This window comes from Lepisma saccharinum, chromosome 6 (assembly GCF_977018435.1).
Source record: "Lepisma saccharinum chromosome 6, izLepSacc3.1, whole genome shotgun sequence".
NCBI classification, from domain to species: Eukaryota; Metazoa; Arthropoda; class Insecta; order Zygentoma; family Lepismatidae; genus Lepisma; species Lepisma saccharinum.
The window spans coordinates 21,307,951-21,317,452 of NC_139234.1; the positions used below are offsets into that span (position 1 = coordinate 21,307,951).

Genomic DNA, 9,502 nt, shown 5'->3' on the forward strand with positions numbered 1-9,502 from the left:
TACAATGTTTTTTTTTTTGTTTTTTTTTAAAAAAATAGCTACATTACTGACTGTTGGTGTGTTTGTGTAGTGGTATGAAGAAGCATTGTATGAATTAAGCTTTTTACTTGGGGGGGGGGCGCCCACTCAGTGGCGTATTTGTGATTTAATTTCCGGATTTGTGTTTTTTGAGGTATGCAAACTTGTACGTATATATATGCCAGCAGACAATAAAATAAACTATTGCCTTGCGGGTCTAACTACCTTATAACATTGGTTCTATACTAGATCTTGAAATCTTATAACATTTACACATAATTTAGAAACGGTATATTTACATTCTAAGAAAACGCAAACTTAGAAATACCGCAAACTTGACCAAATTTATGTTGCCAAATTCAAACTTAACGCTCACCTAACCTACCTGCAAGTTTCGCGTGAACACTTTAATCAGCACTATGCCATGAAACTTAAGTGGAAAACAGTCTGCTCGTTGAGGTTGGTCAGTTGCAGCATGGTGTCCTATAATCCACAAGGCTGCATACTTTTCGGCAGGGAAATCTTTTATGACTGGGCTATTAATGGACACGAATGGTTTTTATACAGTTTGCTATACAGTTAAGAAATTTTCTATGAAAGGGGTACAAACATCCCTGCAGGGATAAAAATAGATTTGCCGGAAATATTTGGGGGAGGGGTCCCCGGCATGCCCCCGTCAATTCGCACACTGGAAGTAACGGGTTCGTTGAGCCACCTCCACTGCCTCCTAAACCAATTTAAAAGTAGTCTTCCTTGATAATGGAATCATTTTTTTTAAAAGTTGACTAAAGTTTAGGAGAACTATGGTCATATGACACTGTTCTCGGTCTCGTTTCGAAGGTTTGAGTCTCATTCTAGTCTCGGTCTTGCAAAGTCTAAATAATTGCAAAGCCAGCCAATTTAGTGGCAGGTGTGAGCCTGTGCTGCGTGGTTTTATACATCGAGGGTTGGTGGCGTCGTAAAGAGTCATCAAACAGAAAAAAATCATAAAAAGATTATGTTTGCTTCAATGACAACTGTAATGTCGGAGGATTGACATATTCTTACTTAGGTTAAAAGCTGAGGCTGTAAAGGGGCACATAAGGACAAAACACTCGCAGCCCTAGGAGGATTGTACTGGTCGTAGGTCCAGACGCCAAAGCCTAGTTAGTCTGAAAAAAAAAATGCAGCCCAGGGTGTACTACGTGGAAGTGAGGTTCAAAATTGGGTGTAATATGTGGAAGCGTCACCCCTTACACACCGGTGACACAATTGTATATGTTTACACTGTACATTTCGAGACTATACCGGGACGGGTATTTACTACTTGAGACGAGATCGAAACTATATGTCAAGTCCCGTCCCACCTCAATACTGTGTCTAATACAAACTAGTGATATTATAGTGTAACACTTTGTAATCAGGTCTAGAATTTCCTTAAATTTATTTTTACTTGCCACTTGGGTTTTCCTAACGTTCACATTTATGCATAATAGGCTAATTGGGAATACACCAATAGTTTAAAGTGGGATCTGAATCACTATGTGCCTCTACCGACTATCGAACCACCCAAAGCGTATATTTTGAGAACAAAGTTGGGATTTTCCTTGTTAATTTACCCGTCTTTAACGTATCAGTTAGGTAGAAATGTGGTAGAAATAATAGATGAATTGGATTTAAAGCTGTTATATCCTTTTCCGATATTTGTGATAATATACAGGGTGTCTCAACAGTCTCCACAAATAAGAAAAATATTCTATCCTTGCTGATGAAACGACAAAACGCCATGTGATGCGTCGGGACTGTCTCTCGAAGGCTGTCATATTCAGCACATCATGTGACATTTCTATTTTGAAGTAATATTTCTGCACAGATTTTTCGGACACCCTGTATTTATAAATATTTTAACTTAGCACAATAAAAAAATATTTTTTAAAAATAATGTCTATTTCTCAGAACTGGGAAAACTATGTCATGCACTGCTCTACTAAGAAGAGCAGTACTTCGCCATCTAGCCCTGCCGTCGAATTTCAAACTAAGCAGCGGGAGCGTGGGAGGGGGTGGATGCAATCAGCTACTTGCCACGTAATGCAAGCCCTGCTTTGCCGATAAGTGGCGTTCCACAGGACATTGTCACAAGTGATTGCGTAATTATGTAGGGGAAAACCATACACAGCGTAAGCAGAGACTAGTTTGAGGTTGTTGATATTTTTCACAACGAAGCAAGGGAGGTTTGTTATAAATATGACGCAAGACGGGGACACACGGGCATGAGAGAAGGGGAAGTGAGAGAAGAAAAATTACTCCCCACTTTATTTCGAACGTTGGCTGCGGATTTCTCTTCTCCGTATGACTTTACAAGTAAATTAACAAATTGAACACACAAGGGACTTAATTTACTAATTAGCACTTAAGTACAAGGTTCGTTCAGGATTGACTGGGACTTACTTCCAGGAAGAAAATGGAAAATCCTACAAGTTCCAAACTAGGCCAGTTTTTCAAAATATTCTTCCTGAATATCCAGGCACCGCTGCCATAGTTGCGTCGGTACCTGGATACTTTGTCGTAGAAGGAAGTTGACTGCTGTCGTAGCCACTGCAGACATATTCTTTGTCAGTGTTTCATCCGTTTTCAATTTTTTCCCCTCTCATATGCTCTTTAAGGTGCTCAAACAAGTCTGATAATCACTGAGGGCTAAGTCCGGAGTGAAAGAACATGGAACAAAACTTCCATGCTTATTTCGGCGAGAGTTGTTGCTGTCAAATTGACCGTGTGGGGTCGGGCATTGTCATGGTGAAGAATTACATTTTCAGGCGAACGGGTTCATGCGGTTAATTCGTCAGCAACTATCGTTCTGATATAATTCGTACACTTTTGCCCATTACATCGTTTGTTCCCTGTACTGTGCTTGCAATCTTCTCAACATTTCTGTGAATTAATCTCCTCCTTCATAAGGACTTTGATTACACACCGCAATCCTACAGATACAAACACACTACTTGCCGCCTTTTTTTGCTGACACTACTGCGCATGCGTCAACTACGAACGCGCAATACTCATGAAGGATGAAGGTAAATTCTCCGGAGGTTTTATTGTTTCCAGCTATTCACCACTTGTATTTCCCAGTCAACGTTGAACGACATGTGTAAATCATAAGCTGCGGAAATGCAAACGTATCGACGAACAGGATGGCAAAATTTGTTGATACTCTTTACGTAATTCAGATTTCTTGCGAAACTTTCACCACATTCTCTCTTCCAAGTGCCTCATTATAAGTAATCAACATTGATTTCATGGAAGGAGGAAGTAACCTTGGATGTCCATCCACTTTTCACAATTGCAATTCAGCATAAACTGCGTTTCAAATGCAAATTCAAGTGCTCGTCAAATTGGTGCAGTTTTTTACTTTATATATTTTATGTCGGTTTACCATTATTGTGATCAGAGGAATTTACAATGATGCCTTTAACGAAGAGAATGGAAGATTGCCTTCTACATGATTGCTACTTTACCGAGAAGACAGTTTTCAATCATGAGGGCGAATCGAATGAAACCTTAATTTCTTTCTCTCTCTTTCCTTTCTCATATATATATTTGAAACTAGGCTGCACAAAGTTGTTACTTTTCAACATAGAATATCAGGGTGGCTACAAACAAGCAGAAATGAAATTCCCTGACTTTTCCAGGTTTTCCAGGACAAAATTTACATTTTTCCCTGACAATTACAAACTAAACTAAATCGATGTTTTTGCAAATGGAAATAATAAACCCATACAGATCCAGGTATGGATTTGTTAAGTACCAATATTATTTTCTATGAAATTGACTCAATTTCTCTATTCTCTATGATTTGAATTCAAACTGCAAAATAGTGAATTTGGAAAATTATTACAATTCACAAGCTACGGAAGGGTTACGGAATTTTGTCATACGCAGTAAGTTTAAAATAAAATACTTGATTATTTTTAAAGTTACGACTAAATGAAATTAGAGTGAAGAGTGATTAATTAAGAAATACAATTTGTAATTTATCAGTCTCCTTATACATTCTCGGTATTATATGTTGATATTTCCACTGAGGTTTGGAACCCTCTGCTTGCAAGAACCATGAGTGCGGACTCATATTTCAATGCATAAAGCTCTCTTCTCTGTAAAGCAAACAACTTAACTCTTGCATATAAGTGAAACAATTGAATCGAACAAAATAAAGTGTCATATTTCCTTACATTATCAATGGGATTTCTGCTTCAGTACAGTATATCCAAGTGAAGTACTGTGAAACTGACAACATGGAGTTATACCATTAATGCTGTCGAAAAGGGTATGTAGGTATTAGAAATTTAACGCAAGGAATTTATAGAATTGCATTCTATAGGTACCTGATTTAGCTAACCAAACATTAAAATAGGAACACTCTCATAATAAAAGCTTCTGAAAGTTCATATATGAGGGGCATCCTGAAAAAAGCTCCAATGGTGCCTATACGCAGCACTGGTGGTTAGAGATAGACACACACCCATGCAGGCAGGAAAAAGTGGCATGTAACAGTAATCTGGTACAGTTGCAATGCAGACGTTTTAGGACAGTTCTAGGTTAAAGATTGCAGCTGTCATACAGTCTTCCACCGAGCCTAGCCTACAATGAACACTCAGAATTTTGCACAGAGCCACCAGCAATCGTGTGAGGTGTGCAGACTGGACGTCGTGAGTGATAGTATGATCAGACGATGGTGCAGACAATTCACGGAAGGCCAATCGAATGTGCACAACCCCATACAGCTGAGTACACACGGGCCCTTTGCATCACTTCAGGTGAGAGATCTTGGACCATTCCCTGTACAGCCCTGGCCTTGCATGTACCGACTTTCATCTCTTTGTTTAACTGAAGAGGTTTCTGGCAGAGCAAGGATTTGACAGCTACACTGCGGTAGAGATAGTTCCAGTTTTTGCTGTCCGACACATATACCATGGGCATACAAAATTTAGTGCCATGCTACTACAAATGCCAGAATAATGGTGGTGATTATGCCGAATATTAGGTTAAGACTCACTGTTACTAATGCAATAAATTACAACTGATATTCATGTTTTATTTATGCCTAATCGGTAGGGACCTTGATATTCTGTTATTTTGATTTCAAATTGGTGTATTTTCTTATATTTTATTTTTTACTATACGGTGTTATTTTTCTCAAAATTCACATTTTCATTTTAGTGCATTTTCTGGCATAAGTAGAGGTTGAACGCGATAGTGGATGTTTTCTTCGTGGGTGGTCTTTTATTTGCACGTACTTATAACTAATTTGCACGGGTTTTAATTAATTCGCATGTACTTAGAATTTATTAGCAAGTACTTAGAGTACTTTACATTTATGTATTTGCATGTTTATAACTTTTTATGAATATATAATTATTTATTTTATGAAAAATATGTATATAGAAGGTAATTAGAGGTACTAAAGGCTATGCATATGGTTTTATATTCATTACTGCAAAGTATGTAATGTATAAAATGTTAATATTAATGTTTATAGTATTGAAAATAAGTTTTCTATGGTTTATGAACCGCTATGAACGGAGGTAATGGGTGTAGGTACAGGTCCAATTACGATTGGGGACGGTCCCGGTACTCGAACCTGCGATATGTAATATTATTAATTAGTACTATGTAATAATTGCATTATCTTATGAAACACGATGGTTTCACACGCCAGACAGAATACTGTCTCAGAATTTCGACTCCGCTCTGATGCCAGACAGAGAGAATGAATTAATATTCAGCGCAGGTAGACGAGAAAGGAATTTTGGGGAAGCGCGCTCAAGGTCAAATGACGTCACAACGTCAGGACAAAGGAAGAACCTGATTGACCAATCAGAGAACGCGTCGGTAGATTTTCAGAACCGGTTTTTTCAAGGTTAACCAGTACGCAAGAACAGGGGAAAGCTATGCAATACTGTAGGGCAGGGGAGGGATTCAACCAGACAACAAAGAATGTCTGAGAATGCGCAGCAAGGGTCAAATCTCTGAAGCTATGCGTCGCTTGTGGAACCGGTTTCCGCCGCCAATTAATATTCCGCTCAGGTTTGCCTCCAAGGCACAGGACGCTTTAGCGCGGGTTTGGGGCTAGAACGCTTGCATGTCAGAACAGGTTTTGGTCTAAGTAAGCCAAGTTTGCCCAGAACACAAGAAAAAAGAATTTTTGGATACCGAATTAGATTGGAGCGAGAACTTTAATTTGAACAAGGAGAACGAAGCGTAAGGGTTTATTATCTGTACTAGGAAGAAGGGAGAGCTATCAGGGATTGGGCCTACAGTTTTCACCATTTGCTTTTATCACGGGGTAACGAACCTAGGACCCTTTGATTATTGATTTAGGTAGTAAATGTATGTTACTGTGTGCTATTTAACTTAATTTTGAGTTTATTTTTTACCAAACTTTGACTTTATGTCAAATCTTTTACAACTTTATATTAATTTTTTACCAAAATAACACTATTTGTACTATTCAAGCAACATTTTTTATTAAATTTTGCACTCACAAAGACATTTTTCAACTTTTAACTTATTATTTTACAACTTTATATTAATTTTTTACCAAAATAACACTATTTGTACTATTCAAGCAACATTTTTTATTAAATTTTGCACTCACAAAAAACATTTTTCAATTTTTAACTTATTATTTTACAACTTTATGTTAATTTTTACCAAACTTTATATTAATTTTTTACAAAAATAACACTATTTGTACTATTCAAGCAACATTTTTTATTAAATTTTGCACTCACAAAAAACATTTTTCAATTTTTAACTTATTATTTTACAACTTTATGTTAATTTTTACCAAAATAACACTATTTGTACTATTCAGGCAACATTTTTTATTAAATTTTGGACTCACAAAGACATTTTTTTACAACTTTTTAACTTATTTTTTACAATTTTATACCTATTTTTAACCTAAATAACACTATTTATACTATTAAGGAAAGACTTTTAGTTATATTTTCGACACACAAAGTGTGTGTTCTCAACTTCTATCTGTTTATTTCACAAGTTTAGGCTTATTATTACTCAAATAACACAATTCAATCTGTTTAGGAAAGACTTTTAGTTACATTTTCGACACACTAAGTGTGTGTTCTCAACTTCTATCTGTTTATTAGGCTTATTATTACTCAAATAACATTATTTATACTATTCAGGCAACATTTTTTTATTAAATTTTGGACTCAGAAAGATATTTTTACAACTTTTTAACTTATTATTTTACAAGTTTATACCTATTTTTACCAAAATAACACTATTTATACTATTCAGGCAACATTTTTTATTAAATTTTGGACTCGGATCTTTTGCAACAGTAAGTCGTGAGTAAGCTTTTAAGTTCCTCAAATATCAGCATCTTTAGCTAACAGTACAGCATAACCAGTATTATTATGATAGAAAAGTTCTGGTGGTAGAACCTACACCTACTGTAATATCTCTGTGGTATTAACTTACATGCAGCCCATAACTTTTGGGACTGTTTCTTCTCCGTTACATTTCCTCGCCATTTACCCTTAGCGTCGCGATTAGCCTCAGAAGCAAAAAAAGCGAAATCTTATATTTGTTCTTTTTATATCTCTGAAACCACCTATACTATAGAACTACATTTAATGAATTTTGCAGTCTTCCTGTTTGATCTGTTAAATAATCCAGTCAATAAAAATATACTTGCATAGAAAAATCTGTTTTTCAGATACTTTAATCGGGTAATCTGCTTTTGTGTACTTCCTCAGAAATATATACAATCAGTGTTCTTGATACATTTAGCACCTGATATAGAATAAGTCGAAGTCTAGTTAGAGTTTGGCCTGTAAGTGCTTCTGGTACATGTAGTTACTTGAAAAAGCAAATATTGGTTGTGTATAAAAGGTAGCATTCTTGTGAAACAATGAAAAATTAACATTATATCCTCATAGCATTAGTTGCAACTGCTTCTTGCAGATTAACAAAGCTCTGGCGTGTGGTCCTACGTCACCTATAATCCTTTGTAAGGTTCGTGTTGTCCTATAAATTGTCGATATACATACTAAGTCCCTAGTTACAGCCTAAGCTTTAAGTTTCAATCTGAGGATTTCAGTGTTCAGATAGTGATTGTAGCCTAGTGTAATAAACCAAATAGAAATAACCCAAGTGTTGATGCACCCAAAAAAGCCAGTAATACTTCAAAATACCTTGAAAAAGGCTATAAGGCTAAATAATTCTTCTAGAATAGTAAAAAAGTTTGGAAAGTGGACCTATGGTTCATATAGTCAGTCGTGGGTGAACTTCGTCTTGTCCTGTGAATTGTCAATATATTGTTAAATTGTTATATTTAAAAAAGAAAAAAAAAAAACAATATTAGTAAGCGTCCAGTTGTGGACCCCTCGGTAAAAAAATTTCAGTCTTTATAGACACACAATAATTTTCGTTACACTAAACATTTGGCCTCGTATAAAGGTAAATAGTTGAAATGTTAAACATTTCGTGTACTTTATCCAGTAAGGCTTAGCTAGAAATACAATAACAGCGTTACAGACATAAAAATTAAGCAAGGTTTGATATTCTAGTGGCACATAATAAATATAAAATATCCTTTAAAATACTCTGACAAATAGTTGTGGGTTATCTGAGATCAAAATTTTCAAGCCCTCTCTCCTGCATAAATAGGCTCTAGAATTCACTAAGCCTCAAAATAATATTGGGTACATAAAATAAAAAGCAGATGGAGAGTGATGCTGATCGCATCATCTCCAAAATAGCAAAAACAAAAGTATATGGATGGAGCCCTACCTGATATATTTAGGAAACTTTACCTAGTATAAAAGTAACAAAATACTCAGCAAACTCTAAAATAAACAAACTTTCCTACGTAGCAGGCGTAACCTGCCCTAAATGAATACATATAGAAATACAGAACCAAAAATAGCATAGTGGAAATCAGTAAACCCTAATAATAATAATAATATATTCTGTGGCTTACATTTTAGCTAAAAGTACTTTTTCTTTAGTGTTTTTGAAAAAAATTAAATAAATACTAAACTCTAAATTAAAAATTTGTAAATGTATATATGATACAAAACAAAATAAATACAAAATAATACATACCCTGCAAAAAATCAGTAAAAAAGTTGAAAACATCTCTTTGTGCATTCAAAATATAATAACAAATCCTTCCTGACTGGATTAAATTGTGTTATTTGAGTAATAATAAGCCTAAACTTGTAAAATAAAAGGGTAGAACTTGTCAAAACATACTTTTGCATCCAAAATGTAATAAAAGACACGATCAAATCGTGCTATTTGAGTAAATATTAGGCTAAACTTGAGAAATAAACAAATAAAAGTTGAGAACACACACTTTGTGTGCCGAAAATGTAACTAAAAGTCTTTCCTGAATAGTGTAAATAGTGTTATTTAGGTTAAAAATAGGTATAAACTTGTAAAATAATAAGTTAAAAAGTTGTAAAAATATCTTTCT

General features: G+C 35.3%; 1 protein-coding gene across 3 annotated transcripts in view; it reads right to left on the reverse strand.

The window, feature by feature from the left end:
- The window catches only part of lilli (AF4/FMR2 family member lilliputian), a 357,328-nt gene that overhangs the window by 174,876 nt on the left and 172,950 nt on the right, over nt 1-9,502 (reverse strand). The window lies entirely within an intron of this gene.